The following is a 12038-nucleotide window of genomic DNA, read 5'->3' on the forward strand; positions in this document are numbered from 1 at the left end:
TCTGAAGCCAGTGACAGACTGAAAAGGCAGCAGTGGACACCACAAAGTTGGTCACCACCCTTTTAACAGCTTGGGCATCCCTTTGTAATGGTCGTCTGGAATATGTGTGCATCACTGCACGTTTGTACCCTTTCCCATTCCTGTTATTATTGGATTGGCTTAATTTGTAAGGCCGGCCAATTAATTATACAGGGGGAGAGGAGCACCTGACTTGGAGGGCCAAACAGACTGTAAGGGGATCCAATATTCTGACTGGATGGCTGTCACTATGAAGAATTAATTCACTGTCTCTGAGGTGTCACTAATGTCTTCCTTTCCCAGGCTGTAAAATAATTAGATGTCCATCCTTTCTCAGGTTATAAAGTAACTGAGCCACCAGCATGTCTTTCTTTCTTTGTTGAAACAGCTGTTATAAAAGTGAGATATAACTGGGAAGAAGACATGCTTTGATTTGTCCTGAATGTAGTTCATCTGGTGTCTTGTCTTGAACAAAATATAATGGAAATATAAACCAAAATGTACAGATTTTGTACCCCACAACACCTACCATCTCAGTTAGAGGACACATGAAGCTCTATTACAGTGACCATTGAGTTCTTGGTCAACTCCCTGACCAAGGCCCATCCTGAACGGTTACTCAAATGGAAAGCCAACTCTAGGAACAGTTCTGGTTGTTCCAAACTGCTTCCATTTTACAATTCTTGAGACCACCACGCGCCTGGGAACACTCAGACTTTACATAAATGGTTTGATTCCTTTGCCCGGGTCTCTGCCTCACCACAATTTGATCACAGCGGTCCACAGAGATCTTCATGACTTGGTTTTTGTTCTGAGATTGTGTGCAAATTGTGGTACATGTGTGCCTTCTTAAATGATGCTAGAAACACAGGAGGCATGTTAAATTATATCAAAAATTTTCCTGCTTCAGAGAGGACTTTTAGTAAATTTTGAGGCTTTTAAGTTTCTGGGGGTACATCGTGACTCTTAGGTTCCATTTTAAAATGCCAGGACTGACTTTTTATTTTTATTTTTATTTTTTTAGAATTTATAGAAAATGGTTAACTTTAGAACACAAGTTTGCATTTAGTTTGAATTTTGCATACAGTTAGGTCCATAAATATTTGGACAGAGACAACTTTTTTCTAATTTTGGTTCTGTACATTACCACATTGAATTTTAAATGAAACAACTCCGATGCAGTTGAAGTGCAGACTTTCAGCTTTAATTCAGTGGGGTGAACAAAACAATTGCATAAAAATGTGAGGCAACTAAAGCATTTTGTGAACACAATCCCTTCATTTCAGGGGCTCAAAAGTAATTGGACAATTGACTCAAAGGCTATTTCATGGGCAGGTGTGGGCAAGTCCGTCGTTATGTCATATCAATTAAGCAGATAAAAGGCCTGGAGTTGATTTGAGGTGTGGTGCTTGCATGTGGAAGATTTTGCTGTGAACAGACAACATGCGGTGAAAGGAGCTCTTCATGCAGGTGAAAGAAGCCATCCTTAAGCTGCGAAAACAGAAAAAACCCATCAGAGAAATTGCTCCAATATTACGAGTGACAAAATCTACAGTTTGGTACATCCTGAGAAAGAAAGCAAGCACTGGTGAACTCAGCAACACAAAAAGACCTGGACGTCCATGGAAGACAACAGTGGTGGATGATCACAGAATCCTTTCCATGGTGAAGAGAAACCCCTTCACAACAGCCAACCAAGTGAACAACACTCTTCAGGAGGTAGGCGGGCGTATTGATATCCAAGTCTACCAGAAAGAGAAGACTGCATGACAGTAAATACAGAGGGTGCACTGCAAAGTGCAAGCCACTCATAAGCCTCAAAAATAGAAAGGCTAGATTGGACTTTGCTAAAGAACATCTAAAAAAGCCAGCACAGTCCTGGAAAAACATTCTTTGGACAGATGAAACCAAGATCAACCTCTACCAGAATGATGGCAAGAAAAAAGTATGGAGAAGGCGTGGAACAGCTCATTATCCAAAGCATAGCACATCATCTGTAAAACACGGTGGAGGGAGGCAGTGTGATGGCTTGGGTGTGCATGGCTGCCAGTGGCACTGGGACACTAGTGTTTATTGATGATGTGACACAGGACAGAAGCAGCCGAATGAATTCTGAGGTGTTCAGAGACATACTGTCTGCTCAAATCCAGCTAAATACAGCAGTCAAATTGATTCATGATACAGATGGACAATGACCCAAAACATACAGCCAAAGCAACCCAGGAGTTTATTAAAGCAAAGAAGTGGAAAATTCTTGAATGGCCAAGTCAGTCACCTGATCTTAACCCAACTGAGCAGGCATTTCACTTGTTGAAGACTAAACTTCAGACAGAAAGGCCCACAAACAAACAGCAACTGAAAGCCGCTGCAGTAAAGGCCTGGCAGAGCATTAAAAAGGAGGAAACCCAACATCTGGTGATGTCCAGGAGTTCAAGACTTCAGGCTGTCATTGCCAGCAAAGGGGTTTTTTTTTTTTTTGCTCTTTATTTTGCCTTATACAATTTCTTGTATTAGGAATTTGTTCGTTTTCGCATACCCCTTGGGGTCAGAGCGCAGGGTCAGCCATTGTATGGCACCCCTGGAGCAATTACAGGTTAAGGGCCTTGCTCAAGGGCCCAGCAGAGTAGGATCTCTTTTGGCAGTGACAGGGATTTGAACCGGCAACGTTCAGGATACCAGCGCAGATCCTTAGCCTCAGAGCCACCACTCCGCCCCTAACCAAGTATTAGAAATGAACATTTTATTTCCAGTTATTTCATTTGTCCAATTACTTTTGAGCCCCTGAAATGAAGGGATTGTGTTCAAAAAATGCTTTAGCTGCCTCACATTTTTATGCAATCGTTTTGTTCACCCCACTGAATTAAAGCTGAAAGTCTACACTTCAACTGCATCGGAGTTGTTTCATTTAAAATTCATTGTGGTAATGTACAGAACCAAAATTAGAAAAAAGTTGTCTCTGTCCAAATATTTATGGACCTAACTGTATATACATTTGCCATGCTTATGAAGAAATGTCTTTGACTTGCAAAATAGCGAACTTATCCTTTAAAGTCCTCACAGGTGGCACAGTGGTAGTGCTGCTGCTTTGCAGTAAGGAGACTGTGGAAGATTGTGGGTTCGCTTCCCGGTTCCTCCCTGTGTGGATAGTGCTTTGAGTACTGAGAAAAGCGCTATATAAATGTAATGAATTATTATTTTATTATTATAAGGTAAAGTCAAACACTACCTCTTAATGGTCCACAGTATTAATGCTCTTAAATTCAAAAGGAAATTGTGATACAAAAATGGGTGATCAAATAAATTGTGACCCAGGTAGCAAGTTCATATGGGAACCATAAGACATATATAAACATTAGACCTGTATCTGTGTGTGTGTGTGTGTGTGTTCGGAGGAGCAGTCCGCTTTGCTCATGTTCAAACACAGCCACTAGATGGCGCTTGCATGCACCTCACTTCTCACTACGAACGATGTGTGTGTGTGTGTGTGTGTGTGTGTATGGAGCAGTCTGCTCTGCTCATCCTCAACCACAGCCATGGAAGTTTGTGTGAATTCTACAGAAAATGTAGAAGCTTGTACAGTACAAGTGCGACTTGCACTTGGTGAGATTGTACATGCATAGATTTTTAAATTTTTTCGGCATTTGCATGCACCTCATTTCTTACTCACCCCAAGCAGACAAACTGAAGCCTTATGGTACGTGCACACAACAACCTACCATACGTTTTCCTGAGACAGGTTTCAGCCTGTCCCGCTCCATTTGTGCCACAGCTGCACTTGAATACACGTCCATCTTGAAATCAAAATACGACCTGTCCTGGCCCAGTAAGCTAACACCTCTGCAACAACAATAACAACAACATTTATTTATATTGCACATTTTCATACAAAAAAGTAGCTCAAAGTGCTTTACATAATGAAGAAAAGAATAATAAAAGACAAAATAAGAAATTAAAATAAGAACATTAGTTAACATAGAAAAAGAGTAAGGTCCAATGGCCAGGGGGGACAGAAAAAAAAAAAAAAAAAACTCCAGACGGCTGGAGAAAAAAATAAAATCTGCAGGGGGTCCGAGGCCACGAGACCACCCAGTCCCCTCTGGGCATTCTACCTCACATAAATGAAATAGCAATGCAAATGCAAAAGAAATTGCAAGATCACCAAAATAGTAAAACTGCTAAAGAGCCTTTGGGTTATTTTTTTGTCCCAAAGACTACACCCGGCTGGTTTATATTTATAAAGCGATGAAACGTCCAGTCTGTTCCCAGTGGTAATGTCGTCCTGTGTCCACAAGAGGGCGGCAATGTTCAATGAACTGAGAAAGCAAGTCACGTATACACACGCACACACACACGCACACACACACACACACACGCACACACACACACACACACAAAGATGGATGCAAGGACAAAAACGTCTGATGAGGAAAGGCAACAAAAACCACAAAGTAAAAGAGACATAAAGGGTAGTGTATCCTGTGAACAGCAGTTTATAAATGGACAATGCGATCAAAACACACGGATCTAGCCGATTTTAAAATTTAGTCTGTTTTAATAAATGGGTGTTTCGCTGTGCCTGAATATTTTATATGGGTTGAAATATCTGTCCCATATGTTTGACCCATATGAGACCCATCAAGAATGTGCACCCCAGGATCATATGGGGCCCATTTAGGTTAGTACACTGTTTCCTACTGCCTGATACAGGTGTACTGGAAGCAGGCAAAAACCTGGACGGTTTGGAGGTCCCGGGGACTGGGTTGGGAACCCCTCATCTAGACAGCATGCACCTAAACTTGAAGCAATCATTTAAAATAATGAAAGATGTATCAACTTGGGCGGCACGGTGGCGCAGTGGGTAGCGCTGCTGCCTCGCAGTTAGGAGACCCAGGTTCGCTTCCTGGGTCCTTTCTGTGTGGTGTTTGCATGTTCTCCCTGTGTATGCGTGGGTTTCCTCTAGGTACTCCGGTTTCCTCCCATAGTCCAAAGACATGCAGGTTAGGTGCATTGGCGATCCTAAATTGTCCCTGGTGTGTGGTTGGGTATGTGTGCCCTGCAGTGGGTTGGCACCCTGCCCGGGGTTTGTGTCCTGCCTTGTGCCCTGGGATTGGCTCCAGCAGACCCCCGTGACCCTGTAGTTAGGATATAGCGGGTTGGATGATGGATGTATTAACTTATATTTACTTATTTGGCTGACACCTTTATTCAATGAGACTTGCCACATCTAAGGGTGTACTCACACTGGTAATTCTATTCTGAGCATGTCTGCCCGCATGTAACCCCCCTAAAGTCTAGTTCATTTGACTAGTGTGATCGCTCAATGTTGGGCCAACCATACCATTCCCCGGCCCACTTGGAAGAGGTGGGCCCGGGCATGGTTCAATAGAATTTTGGAACAGTGTGATGGCTAAACGTGTGTTGGAACACGGACATGACATCAAGGATGCAACGTCATTTCATTTGATACCGTTTGAATTAACAAGTTTTTATTCTCACCTTGCAGATTAACATGGATTGTAGTTGGAATGAAAATCTGCAAATTCCTCCATGAACATCATGTCTCTCTATTATAATAAAAAAATCTTGGGACGAGATTTGACTTTTTGAAGAGACTTTTTGGAAGGAAGTCCCGCAAGATGGAGACTTTTACCATGAGATTCTTTCAAGTCATGCCCTACGTACAACTATTTTCAAACAAGATTACGGTCATCAGGTGCATTCCGGCACTTAGCTTGGATGGACACCAATCTATTAAAGGGCTTACTTATAAAAACACACACACACACACACACACACTTACGAAGATCCAGTTTAGAATCACCCATTCATCTAAATATGGCAGTGAGAAATGATGAAGTCAAATGAATTAACGTGAAAATTGTTGATTGGTTACATGGTAAATTAATGTAATTAAATGCATATCAATAGGCTCTGCTGAAGCAGTTGGTAGTGATCGTGCGGAAGTTGAAAACATCAATTAGGTTTAGGTTTATTTATCTCTATATATAATCTTCATTTGGATCTTGATCTTTGTTTGTCCGCGATTGAATTAGAAGAAGAAGCACTAGATGGCAGTAGAGAGACAGCGAAAACATAGGCATTACATTAAGAATCTCCTCCAGGCTTATACTACTGAAGACTGTAGTACTCCAGTCACACCTCAAAACACAGACATTCAAACTAAACAAATTATTGTGCTTTATATTATCTTTATATATAATCTTCATTTGGATCTTGATCTTTGTTTGTCCGCGAATTCCACGCATGCGTACACCACCTTCCAGTTTAGTACGTTGTTGTTACTCACGGATGTCAACAATGTGCCGGAATAACGAAAGGGGTGGTGGACAGTGTTACGCTGGTTAGCTCCTGAGGCCTGGTTAGAGAATGAGATTGCTGAAGATAAAAGGTACGTGCCTACGTAACATATGAATGAAAGAAAGACAGTGGGTAAAATGAATGACAACGTAACAGCACGTTCCGGAAATTATTATTGTTACGTTGTAGCCAGCGAGTGCTGCGCGTCTCACAGTTGTACCCTGGCTTGCTCACATGTCAGTGAAGTGATCCCTATTTATGCTTTAAAGAGCCTGGATACCTATGTGTCCCCCTTTTATAACCATGGCTCTGTGTATATTGCCTTAGTCTTTGGATTGCCACAAAGCAACCTGCGAGATTGGAGAAAGGATGAGAAGAGATCGTGAGAGGAAACGACAGCGTCGTGAAAACGAGACGGACTGTGAACGGAGAGAAGCAGAAATGCTCCTCCACCACCACATAATTACTTTTCGGACAGTGATTCCGAGTAGGCCGTTCCTATCGAATCAATGTCCAAGGGTTTTGTTTTGTAATTTTGTTTCCCTTATAAAAAATCATAATGCTGTGCAACGAAGGGCCCAGTTCACGACTGGCAGCCGCGTTTAAACAGGGAGCCCTTCACAGACAACTTTAACACGTGCAACGTAGTTGGGCGCACATGGCTAGTTTGTCATATATAGGTTAACACAGGGTCAACATACAATGAAATGTGTATGACGAGAAAAACAAGTCACTTAGCCTAGATCCAAAAAAGCTAAAAAATAATTACAATTTACAACATCATGAAAAATATCCACAATTGTTAACACCGTCCGGTCTTCCATCGCCTGAATTACTGTTGATAGAAGGAAGTATCGTAATGTTGTTGTGTAATTTATGTATGAATGATGGACTATACAATGGAACTAGGTTAGTTGTATTAAAAATTGGTCGAACAATTCTGACATGTAAAATTTTAACAGACGACAAGAAAGGTAATGTAGTACATATTCCGCGAATAACATTAGACACCAAAGGAGATCCTCATATGCCATTCGTATTAAAAAATGTACAGTTTCCCGTTAGAATAGCTTTTGCTATGACAATTAACAAATCACAGGAACAAACATTTGAAAAAGTCAGTTTATTTATTAGAGAGAAAGAAACGATATTCACTCACGGGCCGTTATACATTGCGTTGTCACAATGGAAATCCAAACACGGAATCAAAATTCAATGCGATCTTGAAGAAAAGTTAATTCCAAATATTGTTTTAACTGAAGTTTTAAAGTAAAAGTGAAAATAATGCATGTGTTACAATACCCATGAAAATAACAATCTCTTTAAATTGTATATCCGGTTAACCAAACCCAGGGGTTGGCGAGCGAAGCGAGCGGGGGGTGGAGCCCCCCTAGTCTCTGTGAAAGTCTTCCCGTATGTGCAGCACGATTAACAGCAAAACGCTTCACTGCACACTCAATAAATCTGTAAGAGGGTAGAGCGTCACCCTGCCCTACACAACTCCAAAACAACCACAAAATACATGTAAGGAAAATCCTTTTGACATGCATGTGTTCGGGTCTTGTTTTGACTTTACACAAAGTCGCATGGTGATGACGAAAGCGGATCTGGGCCCAGAATGTTAAAGTGCAGTGTGAGTGCAGGCCAGCAGGGGAGTAGGGACAGGGGGACAATCATGTTTGGGACAGAACAAACGTGCCTGGTGTGAGTACACCTTAAGATACAATTGGTTACATTTCTTTTTTTTTTTTTCCAGTTGTAGCACATGCAGATAAAGTGATTTGCTCATGGGCACGGAGTGTCAACACTGGGATTAGAGTTATCTAGACCCAGCGGTTCCCTACCCAGTCCTCTGGGGACCCCCCAAACTGTGCAGGTTTTTGCCTGCTCCCAGCACACCTGTACCAACCAATCAGTAGCAGTGTATTAACCCATATGATCCTTGGGTGTAAAATTTGATGGGATCCTGATATGATACCCATATTTTGGCCCACATAAAGGCTTGCTACCTGGTGAACTGTGCGTTGTTATTGTGTTGCCAAATTGTGGGATTTTTCCAGTTTTGTGGGATTTTCTACAGTATATTAATTTGACACCAAAAATAGCATCATTTTCAGTCTCTTTCTTGTGTTTTATTTTTAAAGCCACCTTATGGATGTTACATTTCCTTTCACACACTTTCTTTTGAAGAAAGTCAGGACTTGAAGAAGGGGCACAGGACTTGGTGTTAAAACCAGGACAGTTGCTCATACTAGCTGGAACCCACCAAAGTGAGACATCCACTCCCAAATACAGCAGCTTTAACAATGCCTGTCAAACGTCTAACGTTACATATATCTGTTAGCCAAACATACCTTACGAGTACATAGCACAGAAACACGTTGTCACAGCAGACAACAACATGATTAGGCTGAACATCCTCTACCCAGCCGTGACCCTCAACCAGGAAAAGTGGTTGAGACGATGAGATGAGATCTCCTACCTCACTGGACTAAGCGTTTCCCTTAAACCAGTGGTTGCCAACCCTTTTTTTGGCCATGCCCCACCTAGGCCTCTCTAAAATCATGATGTCCCCCACTTATTATTACCTATTCAAAAAGTGAACTCCTACTCACGTGGAGGAAGCCCATAATGTCATTCATTTGGTCTAAACAAGCTTCCAAAGAACATGGAAACAAAAAAAGGAAAGGAGAGTTGAAGTACTGACAAAGAAATCACTAAGAAATTGTTAAAAAAAAATATATATATATAATATGAAGTAATATGAAAATACAGCAAATACAGTTTTGAAAACATATAATAAGAGACGTCCATCCATTTTCCAACCCGCTGAATCCGAACACAGGGTCACGGGGGTCTGCTGGAGCCAATCCCAGGGCACAAGGCAAGAACCAATCCCGGGCAGGGTGCCAACCCACCACAGGACACACACAAACACACCCGGGTCAATTTAGAATCGCCAATCCACCTAACCTGCATGTCTTTGGGAGGAAACCCACACAGACACGGGGAGAACATGCAAACTCCACGCAGGGAGGACCCGGGAAGTGAACCCAGGTCCCCAGATCTCCCAACTGCAAGGCAGCAGCGCTACCCACCGCGCCACCGTAATAAGAGATGTGATATTCATAAATATAAAATAACTTTCATGACAGCTTTTTCTGTAATATTTTGATCATTTTATATTTTTGTTATATTGCAAAATTTTATAACCATTGTTACAATTCATATTATTTTAATGGTAAAAACGATTTCTAAGTAGAAAAACCCAAGCCAGTTGTAAAATCATAAATTAAAGGGTTCTTCACCATCCCTTCTATGTTTATATTCTCTTTAATAAAATCCCTGTGTGTGTCCATGTGTCTTCTGGTGAAGTGCGCATGCGCGGGGCACGGTGCGACGCTTCAAAGGCCGCCTGACGCGTCACACAAGACAGAGAGGGCGGGACCTATAAATTACCGCGCGGCCGATCCAATCGGATTTCGGTAAATGAGGTAAAACCTAAAACAGAAAACATGAAAAATCCAATCGGGTACTGAGACGTGGGGGGTATTTTTCGTACGTCGCTTAAACCATCCGAGATCAGGTGCCTCATCTTGAATGAGTTAATGCCAGTGAAACTCATCCAGATAAGTCGGTTTTTCAAACGCAGCCGTGTATTAGATTAGTCGAGCTGGATCTAATCATCCGAGATGATTGCGTGCGCCCGTGCTGAGTGAAAAGCCCATATATATTGAGTCTAGAAAACATGATCAGCAAGTCTTTGATAGGCTGTAACAAAATGACGAAAGAACGGGCGCATTTTTTTTTCACACACGCGGCGCAAGACCTTTTATTCGAAGGACACGAAGAATTTCAAGATTTAATATACACAAGGGGTAACACTGCAAAAGCAGCCCAGACCAGAAAAGACGGCTGGCAAAATGTGGCCGAAAAAATTAAATGCTAAGTAGTGTACATTGTACTAACTGAATGCAGCGTTTCATTTCCTATGTGTCAGATTAAGTATTATTTAATATGTCATAATTCCAGATCAAACGTGAGCACAAGGAGAACATGGAAACAGGTTAAAGTGAAGTACAAGAATATACTTCAAACTGGTAAACATTGGTATATAACTATTTAAAGAATTGTTGACATAAAGAATCATATATAATATAAAAAACATTCATTTTAAAGCTAATAAGGAGGCAGACAAGCAAAAAACAGGTGGAGGTCCACGCGGTCCAGACCTAACCCCTGCAGAAGAGTTGGCTCTCCAGCAAAATGCCCATCGCCCAGTTTGTGAGGGCATTCCAGGGGGAAGCTCCTCCTCAGAACCAGTGGCAGGATGCAGTGGTCACTTCATTTCAGGTAAAGGATGGTCATTGCATATATTTGTCCTCCATGTGTGTCAGAGGTATGTTCCATATAGCCCTCTTTTTTGTTGGGTCAGTTGCAGGGAATGTCATATCCCTTGAACCTGTGTCTGACCAACGAGATATTAACGAAGGTCAAATATTTGATGAAGACACTGTGTCTGATTATTCATCAGGAGGAGAGGTACACTTTCCAAATAATGTTTGATCAAACTCCACTGTGATCAGTTCCATGTGTCCCAATCACATTTGGAAATCCTGGTAATGAGAATGTTAGGCTGATTGTGAGATTCTTCATGGAGCTGTGGGTGTTTTAGCCTGTGTATTACCTACCTGCAATGGCATGAAACGTCTCTTTTATTGTCTGCACACGCAGGTGTCCAGGAAACACAATGAAAACCTGAAGGAAATATTTCAGAGCCAAACAGACTTTACGAATTGCCTGGCAAACTGCACTTTTCGATAGATGTTCCGCATCGCCTACAGTATATAAAAAAGTGCCGCTTGCAAGAAACCTCAAAGCAATGCCTACTGTCTGTGTGGTTGTGAGAGCCCGACTTCGCCGAGTTTGACTTCGAATATACGGAGCTAATAAATCTTTGAGGTACAATATTCCCCCTCAGCTAAAGCGGTATCTTTCGTACAGAATTTCCTCCGGGGGCAACAAAGGATCTTGCCGATCGCGCAAAACCCTCTTTATATGAAATTCTCTTCTTATAATTTGCGCACCAATATCAATTGGTCGCTCATTCATGAACGGCGAAGCCCTGATTGGATGACTTCCACGCACCGTCACTGATCACGTGTGTAAACTAATCCTTGTTTACGCAGAACAAACCTGCTCCGAGCAGGTTTGCGGATTTGGACGTGTTGCTATGACAACACTTCCAGCAAGAGTTTCAAAAAACCGACAGATCAGGATCAGGCCAAATCATCAACAATTACATCCGGCTAAGCGAGTAATCCACGTACGGAAAATACCTACGGTGGAGGTGGGATTAGTGTTAGTTGCTGTGAAAGTGTTCACTCTGAGGATGTCAGATTTGCGATTAACAAACTTGGCCGTGTAAAGTGTTTTCCTAAATATACGAATTTTCATGATATTACAATAGGATGACTTTTAAAAGTAGATTTATTTTCGCGCACATAAAATCCGTTGCTGGGGAGACGCCATACATACAATAATCAGCTGCACGCCAGCACAGATTAAAATACCTGCTGGAGAGACGTATTACTGTGAGAGAAAATTAAAGGCACACAGTACAGTGACGTATATCACAGCCACATACAAGCCAGTATTACTGTAACAGAAAACAGACGGTCCTTTGCCATTTAATATAGACT

The sequence above is a fragment of the Erpetoichthys calabaricus genome, chromosome 17 (assembly GCF_900747795.2).
Source record: "Erpetoichthys calabaricus chromosome 17, fErpCal1.3, whole genome shotgun sequence".
NCBI lineage: Eukaryota > Metazoa > Chordata > Cladistia > Polypteriformes > Polypteridae > Erpetoichthys > Erpetoichthys calabaricus.